Below are 18281 nucleotides of genomic sequence, written 5' to 3'. Positions count from 1 at the left end.
ACAACGTTCTTAAAAACACAAACTATAACACGCATAACCAAACAACAGCAAAAACACTAGATACAAAAGATACGACGGAGTGTAGAAATAACACTCTACGTTTACCTTTATGTGGATTATTTTTTTTTTGATTAATTTATATTTCGGTTTCAATTGGTGGATTTAGTAACTTATAGGTACAAATCGATAATTAGGTGTCCATGAATCCAAAATGATCAGAGAGTAACAAAAGAGTTGCAATTAGGAAAATAAAATCAAATTAGAAGAGAGGATCCCTCAACATCTTCGGTAGTGTCCATGAAGTGGAGCAAAACGTTTTCATCCGGAATCCAAATTAACTGGTTCCGGTTGCATTAGAAAGCTATCTTAGCTGGCTACAATTCCCGTCTAACGTCAAACTTCCAAATTCGGACTCGAACATGGTCGAAATTGGATTCCAAAAGAGATCATGAAAATACGTACTACAGTTCGAGGACATGAATGCGCATCAAGAAACATGCACAAAAACACACGCTAGAAAAGATACGCACATAAGTAAAAGTATAAAAGCATGCACAAATGTACTCACGCAAAAGAGCATTCGCAAAAAGGATCATGAAAACAGAAACTACAATCCTAGGACATTAATACAAATTAACAAACATGCACAAACACACTCGCTCAAATGGACATGCACAAACGTACATGTAAAAAAACATGCGCAAAAGTGCATTCGCAACAACGTTCTTAAAAACACAAACTATAACACGCATAACCAAACAACAGCAAAAACACTAGATACAAAAGATACGACGGAGTGTAGAAATAACACTCTACGTTTACCTTTATGTGGATTATTTTTTTTTTGATTAATTTATATTTCGGTTTCAATTGGTGGATTTAGTAACTTATAGGTACAAATCGATAATTAGGTGTCCATGAAGCCAAAATGATCAGAGAGTAACAAAAGAGTTGCAATCAGGAAAATAAAATCAAATTAGAAGAGAGGATCCCTCAACAGCTTCGGTAGTGTCCATGAAGTGGAGCAAAACGTTTTCATCCGGACTCCAAATTAACTGGTTCCGGTTGCATTAGAAAGCTATTTTAGCTGGCTACAATTCCCGTCTAACGTCAAACTTCCAAATTCGGACTTGAACATGGTCGAAATTGGATTCCAAAAGAGATCATGAAAATACGTACTACAGTTCGAGGACATGAATGCGCATCAAGAAACATGCACAAAAACACACGCTAGAAAAGATACGCACATAAGTAAAAGTATAAAAGCATGCACAAATGTACTCACGCAAAAGAGCATTCGCAAAAAGGATCATGAAAACACAAACTACAATCCTATGACATTAATACAAATCAACAAACATGCACAAACACACTCGCTCAAATGGACATGCAGAAACGTACATGTAAAAAACCATCCGCAAAAGTGCATTCGCAACAACGTTCTTTAAAACATGAACTACAACACTATGACTTTAATACGCATAACCAAATAACAGCAAAAACACTAGATACAAAAGATAAAAAAGCCGATACGTGGATTTTTTTTGGATTAATTTATATTTCTATTCTAATTGGTGGATTTAGTATCTTCTAGATACAAATCGATACTTAGGTGTTCGTGAAGCCAAAATGATCAAAGAGTAAGAAAAGAGTTGCAATTAGGAAAATAAAATCAAATTATAAGAAAGGATCCCTCAATTTCTATTATAACACTGGGACTTTAATACGCATAACAAAACAACTGCAAAAACACTAGATACAAATGACACAGTAGAATGTTGAAATAACACTCTACATTTACGTTTACGTGGTTTTTTTTTTGGATTAATTTATGTTTATGTTTTAATTAGTGGATTTAGTATCTTATAGGTACAAATCGATAATTGGGTGTCCATGAAGCAAAAATGATCAAAGAGTAAGAAAAGAGTTGCAATTAGGAAAATAAAATTAAATAAGAGCAGAGGATCGCTCAGTGGTAGTGTCCACGAAGTCGAGCATCACTTTCTCATCCGGACTCCAAATCAACTGGTTCCGGCGGCACTAGAAAGCTATTTAAGATGGCTACAATTCCAGTCTAACGTCAAATTTACAAATTCAGACTCGAACATGGTCAAAAATGGATTCTAAAAGCGATCATGAAAATACATGTTCGAGGACATGAATGCGCATCAAGAAACGTGCACAAAAACACTCGCTAGAAAAGATACGCACATACGTAAAAGTACAAAAGCATGCACAAAAGTACTCACGCGAAAGTGCATTCCCAAAAAGGATCATGAAAACACAAACTACAATCCTAGGACATTAATACAACTCAACTAACATGCAACAAACACACCCGTTCCAATGCACATGCACAAACATACATGTAAAAAAACATGCGCAAAAGTGCATTCGCAACAACGTTCTTAAAAACACAAACTACAACACTAGGACCTTAATACGCATAGCAAAACAACAACGAAAACACTAGATAGAAAAGATACAGTGGAGTGTAGAAATAACACTATACGTTTACATTTACGTGGATTTTTTTTTGGATTAATTTATATTTCTGTTTTAATTGGTGGATTTAGTATCTTATAGGTACAAATCGATAATTAGGTGTCCATGAAGCAAAAATGATCAAAGAGTAAGAAAACAGTTGCAATTAGGAAAATAAAAACTAATTAGAAGAGAGGATCCCTCAACATTTTTGGTCGTGTCCACGAAGTCCAGCATAACTTTCTCATCCGGATTCCAAATCAATTGGTACCGGCGGCATTAGAAAGCTATTTAAGCTGGCTACAATTCCTCTCTAACGTCAAATTTCCAAATTCAGACTCGAACATGGTCAAAATAGGATTCCAAAAGTGATCACGAAAATACGTACTGCAGTTCGAGGACATGAATGCACATCAAGAAACATGCACAAAAACACTTGCTAGAAAAGACACGCACATAAGTAAAAGTACAAAAGCATGCACTAAAGTACTCACGCAAAGGTGCATTCGCAAAAAGGATCACGAAAACACAAACTACAATCCCAGGACATTAATACAAACTAACAAACATGCACAAACACACTCGCTCAAATGGACATGCACAAACATACATGTAAAAAAACATACGCAAAAGTGCATCAACAACAACGTTCTTAAAAACACGAACTACAACACTAAGACTTTAATACGCATAGCTAAACAACAACAAAAACACTAGATACAAAAGATACAGTGGAATGTAGAAATACCACTCTACGTTTACGTTTACGTGGATTTTTTTTTTTTGCATTAATTTATATTTCTGTATTAATTGATGGGTTTAGTATCTTATAGGGACAAATCGATAATTAGGTGTCCATGAAGCAAAAATGATCAAAGAGTAAGAAAAGAGTTGCAATTTGGAAAATAAAATCAAATTAGAATAGAGGATCCCTCAACATCTTTGGTTGTGTCCACGAAGTCGAGCATAACTTTCTCATCCGGAATCCAAAACAACTGGTTCCCTCGGCATTAGAAAGCTATTTAAGCTGGCTACACTTCGTGTCTAACGGCAAATTTTCCAATTCGGACTCCAACATGGTCAAAATTGGATTCCGAAAGCGATCATGAAAATATGTACTACAGTTCGAGGATGTGAATGTGCATCACGAAATGTGCACAAGAACACTCACTAGATAAGGTACGCACATAAGTAAATGTACAAAAGCATGCACAAAAGTACTCACGCAAAAGTGCATTCGCAAAAAGGATCATGAAAACACAAACTACAATCCTAGGACATTAATACCAACCAACAAACATGCACAAACACACTCGCTCAAATGGAAATGCACAAACATAAATGTAAAAAAAACATGTGCAAAAGTGCGTTCGCAACAACGTTCTTAAAAACACGAACTACAACACTAGGACTTTAATACGCATAACCAAACAACAGCAAAAACACTAGATACAGTAGATACAGTGGAGTGTAAAAATAACACTTTACGTTTACGTTTATGTGGATTTGTTTTGGCATGAATTCATATTTATGTTTTAATTGGTGGATTTAGTATCTTATAGGTACAAATCAATAATTAGGTGTCCATGAAGCAAAAATGATCAAAGAGTAAAAAAAGAGTTGCAATTAGGAAAATAAAATCAAATTAGAAGAGAGGATCCCTCAACATCTTTGGTAGTGTCCACGAATTTGAGCATAACTTTCTCATCCAGACTCCAAATGAACTGGTTCAGTGTCATAAGAAAGCTATTTCAGCTGGCTACAATTCCTGTCTAACGGCAAATTTCCAAATTCAGACTCGAACATGGTCAAAATTGGATTCCGAAAGCGATCATGAAAATACGTACTACAGTTCGAGGAAGTGAATGTGCATCACGAAATGTGCACAAGAACTCTCGCTAGAAAAGATACGCACATAAGTAAATGTACGAAAGCATGCACAAAAGTACTCACGCAAAAGTGCATTCGCAAAAAGGATCATGAAAACACAAACTACAATCCTAGGACATTAATACAAACCAACAAACATGCACACACACACTCGCTCAAATGGAAATGCACAAACATACATGTAAAAAAACATGCGCAAAAGTGCATTCGCAACAACGTTCTTAAAAAAACGAACTACAACACTAGGACTTTAATACGCATAACCAAACAACAACAAAAACACTAGATACAATAGATACAGTGGTGTGTAGAAATAACACTTTACGTTTACGTTTACGTGGATTTGTTTTTGCATGAATGTATATTTATGTTTTAATTGGTGGATTTAGTATCTTATAGGTACCAATCGATAATTAGGTGTCCATGAAGCAAAAATGATCAAAGAGTAAGAAAAGAGTTGCAATTAGGAAAATAAAATCAAATTAGACGAGAGGATCCCTCAACATCTTTGGTAGTGTCCACGAAGTCGAGCATAACTTTCTCATCCGGACTCCAAATCAACTGGTTCCGGCGTCGTAAGAAAGCTATTTCAGCTGGCTTCAATTCCTGTCTAACGTCAAATTTCGAAATTCGGACTCGAACATGGTCTAAATTGGATTCCAAAAGCGATCATGAAAATACGTGCTACAGTTCGAGGACGTGAATGCATATCAAGAAACATGCACAAAAACACTCGCTAGTGTAACACCCCGGCTTTCCAAAACCCAAAAACCCTAAAACCCGAGAATAATATCCCTAACTCGAGAATCCTTAGGTAATATTATTACGTGATAATATTTATATGACTTACGTGAATTTAATTATTTATGTGTTATATTTAATTGGTAGATTTATTTTCTAACAAATTTATGTGACTTGTGTGAATTAGACTACTATATGCTATATTTGATTTATTAAATGTGATAATGTACTACCCTAGACTATCCTATACCTACATAGCATACATGCATACATACATGAATTTTGCATGCATTGCTTTATGATATAATATTATATTATATATGTATATGTACATAGCCGTGTGAGTGTGTGTGTTAGTAAAAAATGTGGGAAATTAAATTATTATTTAATTAGTTGCACATGGCACATAGTTGAGTTTTACACTCTTCCTTCTCATTTCCTTCCACATAAACCCCCTTGCTTGTCTTCCTCTCTCCATTCCACCGAACCCTCACCACCACCTCCATTCTTCTCCTTCTTCCACCTCATCTCTTGTTTTTCAAAGAAAATGAAAAATAATTTTGAAAGTCCTCTATTTAACCATGGACTTTGATTAGCCTACAACATCATTCACCGAGAAAAAAAAATAAAATACATATCTCCCTTAAAGAAATCAACTCCATCTCCTTCACCATCAAAATAGTTTGGCTAGAGCTTGGCATCAACCTTTGAAGCACTTCCCTTCGATTTTTCCTGCATCTTTTCTTTCGGCTTCTTAAGGTAAGAAATTTCGATTTCTTGCTGCAATTAAATGCCATCAATAGTATTAAAAGAGTTTTCAAAATTACTTAAAAGATTGGGAAAGATTTTGAAGAAATTGGTGCTTTTTGGGGAAAAATGGAAAAGAAGTGTTTAATGTTGATTTCTTGTTCTTGCATGCATCATCTATGTTGGTAGTGGGTAGATATAACTTTTATTGGCCAAATTATTAAAAATTTCAGATTTCAAAAAGGGGTTTTCAAGAAAAATGAATTTTTTTAACTTTTATGGGGTTGCATGTGTAAATCGAAAGATTCTTGGATCAAATCTGTAATTTTTGAGAAGTCAGTCCTAAATTTATTGAACATAAATTTCGGATTAAAGAAGTTTTGTAAGAAAAAGTGATTTTTCAACATCTAGTGGTCGTGTCCACGAAGTCCAGCATAACTTTCTCATCCGGATTCCAAATCAATTGGTACCGGCGGCATTAGAAAGCTATTTAAGCTGGCTACAATTCCTCTCTAACGTCAAATTTCCAAATTCAGACTCGAACATGGTCAAAATAGGATTCCAAAAGTGATCACGAAAATACGTACTGCAGTTCGAGGACATGAATGCACATCAAGAAACATGCACAAAAACACTTGCTAGAAAAGACACGCACATAAGTAAAAGTACAAAAGCATGCACTAAAGTACTCACGCAAAGGTGCATTCGCAAAAAGGATCACGAAAACACAAACTACAATCCCAGGACATTAATACAAACTAACAAACATGCACAAACACACTCGCTCAAATGGACATGCACAAACATACATGTAAAAAAACATACGCAAAAGTGCATCAACAACAACGTTCTTAAAAACACGAACTACAACACTAAGACTTTAATACGCATAGCTAAACAACAACAAAAACACTAGATACAAAAGATACAGTGGAATGTAGAAATACCACTCTACGTTTACGTTTACGTGGATTTTTTTTTTTGCATTAATTTATATTTCTGTATTAATTGATGGGTTTAGTATCTTATAGGGACAAATCGATAATTAGGTGTCCATGAAGCAAAAATGATCAAAGAGTAAGAAAAGAGTTGCAATTTGGAAAATAAAATCAAATTAGAATAGAGGATCCCTCAACATCTTTGGTTGTGTCCACGAAGTCGAGCATAACTTTCTCATCCGGAATCCAAAACAACTGGTTCCCTCGGCATTAGAAAGCTATTTAAGCTGGCTACACTTCGTGTCTAACGGCAAATTTTCCAATTCGGACTCCAACATGGTCAAAATTGGATTCCGAAAGCGATCATGAAAATATGTACTACAGTTCGAGGATGTGAATGTGCATCACGAAATGTGCACAAGAACACTCACTAGATAAGGTACGCACATAAGTAAATGTACAAAAGCATGCACAAAAGTACTCACGCAAAAGTGCATTCGCAAAAAGGATCATGAAAACACAAACTACAATCCTAGGACATTAATACCAACCAACAAACATGCACAAACACACTCGCTCAAATGGAAATGCACAAACATAAATGTAAAAAAAACATGTGCAAAAGTGCGTTCGCAACAACGTTCTTAAAAACACGAACTACAACACTAGGACTTTAATACGCATAACCAAACAACAGCAAAAACACTAGATACAGTAGATACAGTGGAGTGTAAAAATAACACTTTACGTTTACGTTTATGTGGATTTGTTTTGGCATGAATTCATATTTATGTTTTAATTGGTGGATTTAGTATCTTATAGGTACAAATCAATAATTAGGTGTCCATGAAGCAAAAATGATCAAAGAGTAAAAAAAGAGTTGCAATTAGGAAAATAAAATCAAATTAGAAGAGAGGATCCCTCAACATCTTTGGTAGTGTCCACGAATTTGAGCATAACTTTCTCATCCAGACTCCAAATGAACTGGTTCAGTGTCATAAGAAAGCTATTTCAGCTGGCTACAATTCCTGTCTAACGGCAAATTTCCAAATTCAGACTCGAACATGGTCAAAATTGGATTCCGAAAGCGATCATGAAAATACGTACTACAGTTCGAGGAAGTGAATGTGCATCACGAAATGTGCACAAGAACTCTCGCTAGAAAAGATACGCACATAAGTAAATGTACGAAAGCATGCACAAAAGTACTCACGCAAAAGTGCATTCGCAAAAAGGATCATGAAAACACAAACTACAATCCTAGGACATTAATACAAACCAACAAACATGCACACACACACTCGCTCAAATGGAAATGCACAAACATACATGTAAAAAAACATGCGCAAAAGTGCATTCGCAACAACGTTCTTAAAAAAACGAACTACAACACTAGGACTTTAATACGCATAACCAAACAACAACAAAAACACTAGATACAATAGATACAGTGGTGTGTAGAAATAACACTTTACGTTTACGTTTACGTGGATTTGTTTTTGCATGAATGTATATTTATGTTTTAATTGGTGGATTTAGTATCTTATAGGTACCAATCGATAATTAGGTGTCCATGAAGCAAAAATGATCAAAGAGTAAGAAAAGAGTTGCAATTAGGAAAATAAAATCAAATTAGACGAGAGGATCCCTCAACATCTTTGGTAGTGTCCACGAAGTCGAGCATAACTTTCTCATCCGGACTCCAAATCAACTGGTTCCGGCGTCGTAAGAAAGCTATTTCAGCTGGCTTCAATTCCTGTCTAACGTCAAATTTCGAAATTCGGACTCGAACATGGTCTAAATTGGATTCCAAAAGCGATCATGAAAATACGTGCTACAGTTCGAGGACGTGAATGCATATCAAGAAACATGCACAAAAACACTCGCTAGTGTAACACCCCGGCTTTCCAAAACCCAAAAACCCTAAAACCCGAGAATAATATCCCTAACTCGAGAATCCTTAGGTAATATTATTACGTGATAATATTTATATGACTTACGTGAATTTAATTATTTATGTGTTATATTTAATTGGTAGATTTATTTTCTAACAAATTTATGTGACTTGTGTGAATTAGACTACTATATGCTATATTTGATTTATTAAATGTGATAATGTACTACCCTAGACTATCCTATACCTACATAGCATACATGCATACATACATGAATTTTGCATGCATTGCTTTATGATATAATATTATATTATATATGTATATGTACATAGCCGTGTGAGTGTGTGTGTTAGTAAAAAATGTGGGAAATTAAATTATTATTTAATTAGTTGCACATGGCACATAGTTGAGTTTTACACTCTTCCTTCTCATTTCCTTCCACATAAACCCCCTTGCTTGTCTTCCTCTCTCCATTCCACCGAACCCTCACCACCACCTCCATTCTTCTCCTTCTTCCACCTCATCTCTTGTTTTTCAAAGAAAATGAAAAATAATTTTGAAAGTCCTCTATTTAACCATGGACTTTGATTAGCCTACAACATCATTCACCGAGAAAAAAAAATAAAATACATATCTCCCTTAAAGAAATCAACTCCATCTCCTTCACCATCAAAATAGTTTGGCTAGAGCTTGGCATCAACCTTTGAAGCACTTCCCTTCGATTTTTCCTGCATCTTTTCTTTCGGCTTCTTAAGGTAAGAAATTTCGATTTCTTGCTGCAATTAAATGCCATCAATAGTATTAAAAGAGTTTTCAAAATTACTTAAAAGATTGGGAAAGATTTTGAAGAAATTGGTGCTTTTTGGGGAAAAATGGAAAAGAAGTGTTTAATGTTGATTTCTTGTTCTTGCATGCATCATCTATGTTGGTAGTGGGTAGATATAACTTTTATTGGCCAAATTATTAAAAATTTCAGATTTCAAAAAGGGGTTTTCAAGAAAAATGAATTTTTTTAACTTTTATGGGGTTGCATGTGTAAATCGAAAGATTCTTGGATCAAATCTGTAATTTTTGAGAAGTCAGTCCTAAATTTATTGAACATAAATTTCGGATTAAAGAAGTTTTGTAAGAAAAAGTGATTTTTCAACATCTAGTGGTCTTGCATGCGTAGATCTAGAGATTTTGGGGTAAAATATGTAATTCTCGAAATTTCTTCATAAAGTAACTTTTCAACTTCGTTTCCTGCATCTAATAAAGTAAAATTTCAGATTGTTAGGGGTTTTTCATGAAAAAGTGGTTTTTGAACTTCTAGTGTTGTTGCATGTGTAAATCTTGAAACTCTTGGGTCAAAACTGCAATTTCCGAAAAATATCTCATTTCTAAAGTTTGAATCTGTTTTTCCAGCAAGTATTAAGTGGGGAAAAGTTTTCTTTACAAAGGTTTTAAAGTAATTAAGGTTATATTAGAGTTTTTGATTTTTAAAATAAAAAGGGGAATTTTCTAGTTTTTAATTTCAAGAAAATTCGAAAATTTGTGAGTTAGTTAGGAATTCTAGGATTTAATTTGGGAATTTTTGGAATTAGTTTGCTATTATTTCGAAATTAGGATAGTTTGCATGTCATTTATTATGTTTTGTGCCTTTATTTTCATGTCTTTAATTTAATGTCTATGAATGATGAGATTTGGGGATTTTATATTTTTAATTGCTGCCTGGATGTGGATTAATTGCTGTGAGAATTTATTGGAATGAATTATTACCTAGAAGTGGTAATTAATTCATTAAATGAAAGGTGAAAAAGGGGTACTTGCTTTACAAGCATGGTTTGATATTAAATGGTGATGTTTAATGTGTTGGCTGCATGTGTGTGTGCTGAATGTGCATGTGGTGTGTGTTGGGGATCGTGCATGTATACGCAGCGGAATTTAAATTTTTTTCGATTGAACTAGTTTCGATTACATGCATAAACTAATCACATAGTATACGTACCTTAACGCTTCCGCCATACATATGGTAATTATCGATTTTATTAAAAACATGTAAAACCGAAAATTATAAAACATGCTTGTTCATCATACAATAAAATCGAAACACGTAATCACATATTACTCATGCTCATAAATTAAAATTCACACAAACATGATCTAATCAATCTACGAAAGTTTCGATTTAAATACCTCTTGTAGCGTGAGATTTCGACGAATCGAAATCTAAAACCAATCACGTACAAGCTGCTAATTACCAATCCTCGGGGCTGCAACTCACGGCTGGAGCAAACTGAACCAGCAAGCGGCGGACGGCGGCGCGTGGCAGCAGCGGCGGCGGCGCGTGGACGGTGCAGCGGCGCGTGCGGCGGTGCAGCGGCGGTGCGTGGATTCCGTCGGGGCAGCAGCTCCTCTCCAATTAGGTTTCACCTCGTATTTTTGACCCACTCGAACTACAGAACTAGATGTAAACGAGTTAGATAAACAACAAGAATAAACGAAGGAGTAGAGAGAAGAAAACCGGCGACAATCGGCGGCGATCGGCGGCGGCGCGGCGGGGCTGCAACGGCCGAGAGGGCTGAGCGGCTAGGGCTTGGACGGCTAGGGTTTTGAAGCATAAAAATCCGATCTCAAACTCTTGTTTGAGGTCTATTTATATTAGGGTTTTCAACCCTTGTGGGTTTAAGTCATTGGGCTTGACCCACTGATGCATTAAGCCCATTCCCTCGTCGGCCTCGTTTCTACTAAACGATCGTTCACAAAATTATAACAAAATTATATTTGCGACGAGCCCAAAGTCCTCGTCAATACGAGTGCCTCTTCGAAATTTCCAATTTCCAAAATTGGAAACTTCCACTTCAGTGGACTTGCTAAATCGGGAAACTTCCCAATTTAGAAAGTTCACTAAATTCCGCATTACGCTATTTCTCTACGTTTATTCCGATTCGCAATTCAAAATTAGGAATCTGGGATTCAATCATATCGACATCCAATCGTTCCAAGATTAACACATTAATCTATGCTTGTTGTTATCAATGATCTATATTACACGAGAAGTGTGACCCTCAATGGTTCAGGTGTATGCTAGCCGTGGGCTCACAACTCTTTGTGATTCGAACAACACATTGTTCTTATACGAACTCCTCCCAAGATTCCCGATTAGAGTAAAACTCATTTTACCTAATCCCCGATCAAATCGGTGCCAAACGAATCAAGATTGGCGTCTAGCAACTACGCATCATGATTCCCTAGATACAAGTGAAGTGCCTGCAAGAACCTTATGATGTAGTTAGCGTACAGTACGATCCTTTAGCAGCACATGTCCCGATTGAACTAGAGGCATTGGTTCACCGAGACCTCTTATAAAGTTCAATAACCGTGCGAACGTTCTAGGTATTATAAATCCGTTCGTGTGTGACTTAGGGAAACACATTTCCCTAATCACCCCACTATCAACTCTGGCAAGAGATTCCTTGGATTATAAACCGTCAGAACACACAGGTTTAACAGTTACATTACATTGCTGAGTTATCTCACGATTCTACTAGATCAACTCACAGTAATAGAGTAACTCGTTAGGACTATATCTATGCTGCTTGCATGGGATAACAGATATAGAATGCCAAATGAAATATTTTATTATTATTACGAAAGAAAAACGATTGTTTTATTACAAGGAAAAGAGAAGGACCACAGCCACAAGTTGGCTTGCTGGTCACCTACTCTAACAGTGTGTGCCGTGTATGGTTGTGTGTGTTTATATGTGTCAATTTGGGGATTTTTGCCCAAATTATGAATATGTGGTGAATTGTGATATTTCTGTGATTTTGTGGCACTTGATTGATATTTGTGATGTTTATGTGTGGTCATAAGCATGATTTCGAAAAGTTGCATTAAAAGGTTTTTAAATTGAAAGATTAATGGAATATCGGGTAATAAACAACTCGGATATAGTGGGCCGGTATCCAACTAGGATGATGTGTGTTGTGGTTTGATTCCACTTAGTGAAAACGGGCTCGTAACAGGTTTGTTATCCAGGTACATAAATTAATCTTTCACGGATCCGATAAAACGAAAAATGTTTTTTCATGATTTTTACAAAAAGGGCATTTTGGTCATTATGCATAAGTGCGTGATTTTGTGTGAATAATGTGTTTTCGTGAGTTATGTGATTTTATCGACTGTCTTGTACGGAACATGGGTAAGAATGGGTATATAATATTATATTATGTATCATGTATTTTCAAAGTTTGATATTTCATCGGATTTCTTAATGAGCTTTATAGCTCATATAGATGCCTTTTAATTGCAGGTAGTAGTGCTAGTAATCCTCAACCGGGATGGATCGAGTAGCGGATCGAGGTCTTGCCCGGGATTTTGGAAGTTGTACGAGGACCTATGAACGATGCTAAATATTTTGGGTTTTCCTTTTTGGTGATGTAATATAAAACCTCCGTATTTCCCCTTTCGTATCTTTTGAACTCAAATCCGGTATGGATCGTACTTAACTCTTTTTATAAAATAGTCCGTTTGGTAATTTTGTTATTTCACGCCTCAATTAGTAATTTTTGAATTATTCACCAAAATACCCTTTCAAAACTCTGATTTCTTCTCGAACCGAAAATCGATAGTGATACTGTAGCACTCGAACGAAAAACCTCCTTTCGAAACTTGTTTCCAAACGAAACCTTTATTCGGCCAAAGTAACCTAAAGAAAGATTTCGAAAAATGCTAAGTTTTGATAATTGCATTTTGGTCCCATTCCAAAGTTTTAAAAATTACAAAGAGATCCTTTGCTTCCGCTAGTGTAATGAATATTGCGATAAACCGGTTCGATTTATCGCCCGACCAGAAGGGGGGTGCTACAGCTAGTAAAGATACGCACATAAGTAAAAGTACAAAATCATGCACAAAAGTACACACGCAAAAGTGCATTCGCAAAAAGGATCATGAAAACACAAACTACAATCTTGGGACATTAATACAAATCAACAAACATGCACAAACACACTCTCTCAAATGGACATGCACAAACAGAAAATTGGATTCCAAAAGCGATCATGAAAATATGTACTACAGTTCGAGGACATGAATGTGCATCACAAAATGTGCACAAAAACACTCGATAGAAAAGGTACGCACATAAGTAAAAGTACAAAACCATGTACAAAAGTAGTCACGCAAAAGTGCATTCGCAAAAAGAATCATGAAAACACAAACTACAATTCTAGGACATTATTACAAATCAACAAACATGCACAAACAGACTCGCTCAAATGGACATGCATAAACGTACATGTAAAAAAACATGCGCAAAAGTGCCTTCGCAACGACGTTCTTAAAAACACTAACTACAACTCTTGGACATTAATACGCATGACCAAACAACAGCAAAAACTCTAGATAAAAAAGTTACAGTGGAGTGTAGAAATAACACTCTACGTTTACGTTTACGTGGATTTCTTTTTGGATTAATTTATATTTCTGTTTTAATTGGTGGATTTCGTATCTAATAGGTACAATCGAAAATTAGGTGTCCATGAAGCAAAAATGATCAAAGAGTAAGAAATGAGTTGCAATTAGGAAAATAAAATCAAATTCGAAGAGAGGATCCCTCAACATCTTTGGTAGTGTCCACGAAGTCGAGCATAACTTTCTCATCCAGACTCCAAATCAACTGGTCCCGGTGGCATTGGAAAGCTATTTCAGCTGGCTACAATTCCTGTCTAACGTCTAATTTCTGATTTCGGACTCGAACATGGTCAAAATTGGATTCCAAAAGCGATCACGAAAATACGTACTACAATTCGAGGACATGAATGCGCATCAAGAAACATGCACAAAAACACTCGCTAGAACATGTATGCACATAAGTAAAAGTACAAAAGCTTGATAAAAGTACTCACGCAAAAGTGCATTCGCAAAAAGGATAATGAAAATACAAACTACAATCCTAGGACATTAATACAAATCAACAAACATGCACAAACAGACTCGCTCAAATGGACATGCATAAACGTACATGTAAAAAAACATGCGCAAAAGTGCCATCGCAACGACGTTCTTAAAAACACTAACTACAACACTTGGACATTAATACGCGTGACCAAACAACAGCAAAAACTCTAGATAAAAAAGTTACAAAGGAGTGTATAAATAACACTCTACGTTTACGTTTACGTGGATGTTTTTTAGGATTAATTTATATTTATGTTTTAATTGGTGGATTGAGTATCTTATTGGTACATATCAAAAATTAGGTGTCCATGAAGCAAAAATGATCAAAGAGTAAGAAAAGAGAGGATCCCTCAACATCTTTGGTAGTGTCCACGAAGTCGAGCATAACTTTCTCATCCGGACTCCAAATCAACTGGTTCTGGTGGCATTATAAAGCTATTTCAGCTAGCTACAATTCCTGTCTAAAGTCAAATTTCCAAATTCGGACTCGAACATGGTCAAAATTGGATTCCAAGAGCGATCATGAAAATACGTACTACAGTTCGAGGACATGAATGCGCATCAAGAAACACGCACAAAAATACTCGCTAGAAAAGATAGGCACATCAGTAAAAGTACAAAAGCATGCACAAAAGTACTCACGCAAAAGTGCATTCGCAAATACGATCATGAAAACACAAACTACAATCCTAGGTCATTAATTCAAATCAACAAACATGCACAAATAAACTCGCTCAAATGGCCATGCACAAACGTACATGTAAAAAAGCATGCTCAAAAGTGCGTTCGCAACAACGTTCTTAAAAACACGAACTACAACACTAGGACTTTAATACCCAAAACCAAACAACAGAAAAAACACTAGATACAAAAGATACACTGGAGTGTAGAAATAACACTCAACGTTTATGTTTACGTGGATGTTTTTTTGGATTAATTTATATTTCTATTTTAATTGGTGGATTTAGTATGTTATAGGTACATATTGAAAATTAGGTGTCCATTAAGCAATAATGATGAAAGAGTAAGAAAATAGTTGCAATTAGGAAAATAAAATCAAATTGGAAGAGAGGATCCCTCAACATATTTTGTAGTGTCCATAAAGTCGAGCATAACTTTCTCATCCGGACTCCAAATCAACTGGTTCCGACGGGATTAGAAACTATTTAAGCTGGCTACTATTCCTGTCTAACGTCAAATTTCCAAATTCGGACTCGAACATGGTCAAAATTGGATTCCAAAAGCGATCATGAAAATACGTACTCTTGTTCGAGGACATGAATGCGCATCAAGAAACATGCACAAAAGTGCATTCGCAACAACTTTCTTAAAAGCAAGAACTACAACACTAGGACTTTAATACGCATAACCAAACAACAGCAAAAACACTAGAAACAAAATATACTGTGGAGTGTAGATTTAACACTCTACGTTTAGGTTTACGTGGATTTTGTTTTGATTAATTTATCTTTCTGTTTTAATTAGTGATTTAGTATCTTATGGGTACAAATCGAAAATTAGGTGTCCATGAAGCAAAAATGATCAAAGAGTAAGAAAATAGTTGTAATTAGGAAAAGAAAATCAAATTAGAAGAGAGGATCCCTCAACATCTTTGGTAGTGTCCACGAAGTCGAGCATAACTTTCTCATCCGGACTCCAAATCAACTTGTTCCAGCGGCATTGGAAAGCTATTTCAGCTGTCTACAATTAATGTCTAACGTCAAATTTCCAAATTCGGACTCGAACGTGGTCAAAATTGGATTCCAAAAGCGATCACAAAAATACGTACTACCATTCGAGTACATGAATGCGCATCAAGAACCATGCACAAAAACACTCGTTAGAAAGGATATGCACATAAGTAAAAGTACAAAAGCATGCACAAAAGTCCGCACGCAAAAGTGCATTCGCCAAAAGGATAATTAAAATACAAACTACAATCCTAGGACATTAATACAAATCAACAAACATGCACCAACACACTCGCTCAAATGGACATGCACAAAAGTACTTTTAAAAAAACATGCGCAAAAGTGCATTCGCAATAATGTTCTTATAAACACGAACTACGGCACTAGGACATTAATACGCATAACCAAACAACAGCAAAAACACTCGATACAAAAGATACAGTGGAGTGTAGAAATACACTCTACGTTTACGTTTACGTGGACTTTTTTTTGGATTAATTTATTATTCTGTTTTAATTGGTGGATTTAGTATCTCATAGGTACAAATCAAAAAATTAGGTGTCCATGAAGCAAAAATGATCGAAGAGTAAGAAAAGAGTTGCATTAGAAAAATAAAATCCAATTAGAAGAGAGGATCCCTCAACATCTTTGGTTGTGTCCACGAAGTCGAGCATAACTTTCTCATCGGGACCCCAAATCAACGTGTTCCGGCTGCATTAGAAAGCTATTTCAGGTGGCTACAATTCCTGTCTAATGTCAAATTTCAAAATTCGGACTCCAACATGGTAAAAATTGGATTCCAAAAGCGATCATGAAAATACATACTACAATTCGAGGACATGAATGCGCATCACGAAACATGCACAAAAGTTCATTCGCAACAACGTTCTTAAAAACACGAACTACAACACTAGGACTTTAATACGCATAACCAAACAACAACAAAAACACTAGATACAAAAGATACAGTGGAGTGTCGAAATAACACTCTACGTTTACGTTTACGTGGATTTTTTTTCGGATGAATTTACATTTCTGTTTTAGTTGGTGGATTTAGTATCTTATCGGTAGATATAAAAATTAGCTGTCCACGAAGAAAAAATGATCAAAGAGTAAGAAAAGAGTTGGAATTAAGAAAATAAAATAAAATTAGAAGAGAGGATCCCTCAACATCTTTGGTCGTGTCCACGAAGTCGAGCATAACTTTCTCATCTGGACTCTAAATCAACTGGTTCCGGTGGCATTAGAAAGCTATTTCAGATGTCTACAATTCTTGACTAACGTCAAATTTCCAAATTCGGACTCGAACATGGTCGAAATTGGATTCCAAAAGCGATCATGAAAATATGTACTACAGTTCGAGGACATGAATGCGCATCAAGAAAAATGCACAAAAACACTCGCTAGAAAAGATACGCACATAATTAAAAGTACAAAAGTATGCACAAAAGTACACACGCAAAAGTGCATTCGCAAAAAGGATCGTGAAAACACAAACTACAATCGTAAGACATTAATACAAATCAACAAACATGCACACACACTCTCTCTCAAATAGCCATGCACAAACGTACATGTAAAAAACCATGCGCAACAGTGCATTCACAACAACGTTCTTAAAAACTTAAACTACAACACATGTACTTTAATGCGCAAAACCAAAAAACAACAAAAACATTAGATACAAAAGACTTAGTGGAGTGTAGAAATAACACTCTACGTTTACGTTTACGTGGATTTTTTGTTGGATTAATTTATATTTTTTTTTAATTGGTGGATTTAGTATCTTATAGGTACAGATCGATAAATAGGTGTCCGTGAGGCAAACATGATCAAAGAGTAAGAAAAGAGTTGCAATTAGGAAAATAAAATCAAATTAGAAAAGAGGATCCCTCAGCATGTTTGGTAGTGTCCACGAAGTCCAGCATAACATTCTCATCCGGACTTCAAATCAA

General features: G+C 35.6%; 1 long non-coding RNA gene across 1 annotated transcript; it reads left to right on the top strand.

The window, feature by feature from the left end:
- Positions 1-9141: 9141 nt before the first annotated feature.
- Positions 9142-13214, top strand: LOC148771708 (uncharacterized). The gene is made up of 2 exons (XR_016030515.1): positions 9142-9450; positions 12990-13214. It is a non-coding gene; the product is annotated as an uncharacterized LOC148771708 (long non-coding RNA).
- Positions 13215-18281: the final 5067 nt, after the last annotated feature.

Source organism: Erythranthe guttata, chromosome 3 (genome assembly GCF_056151865.1).
Source record: "Erythranthe guttata isolate IM_541 chromosome 3, IM_541, whole genome shotgun sequence".
NCBI classification, from domain to species: Eukaryota; Viridiplantae; Streptophyta; class Magnoliopsida; order Lamiales; family Phrymaceae; genus Erythranthe; species Erythranthe guttata.
Note: the sequence above shows the minus strand (reverse complement) of the source record. Positions and strands in the feature narration are given on the sequence as shown.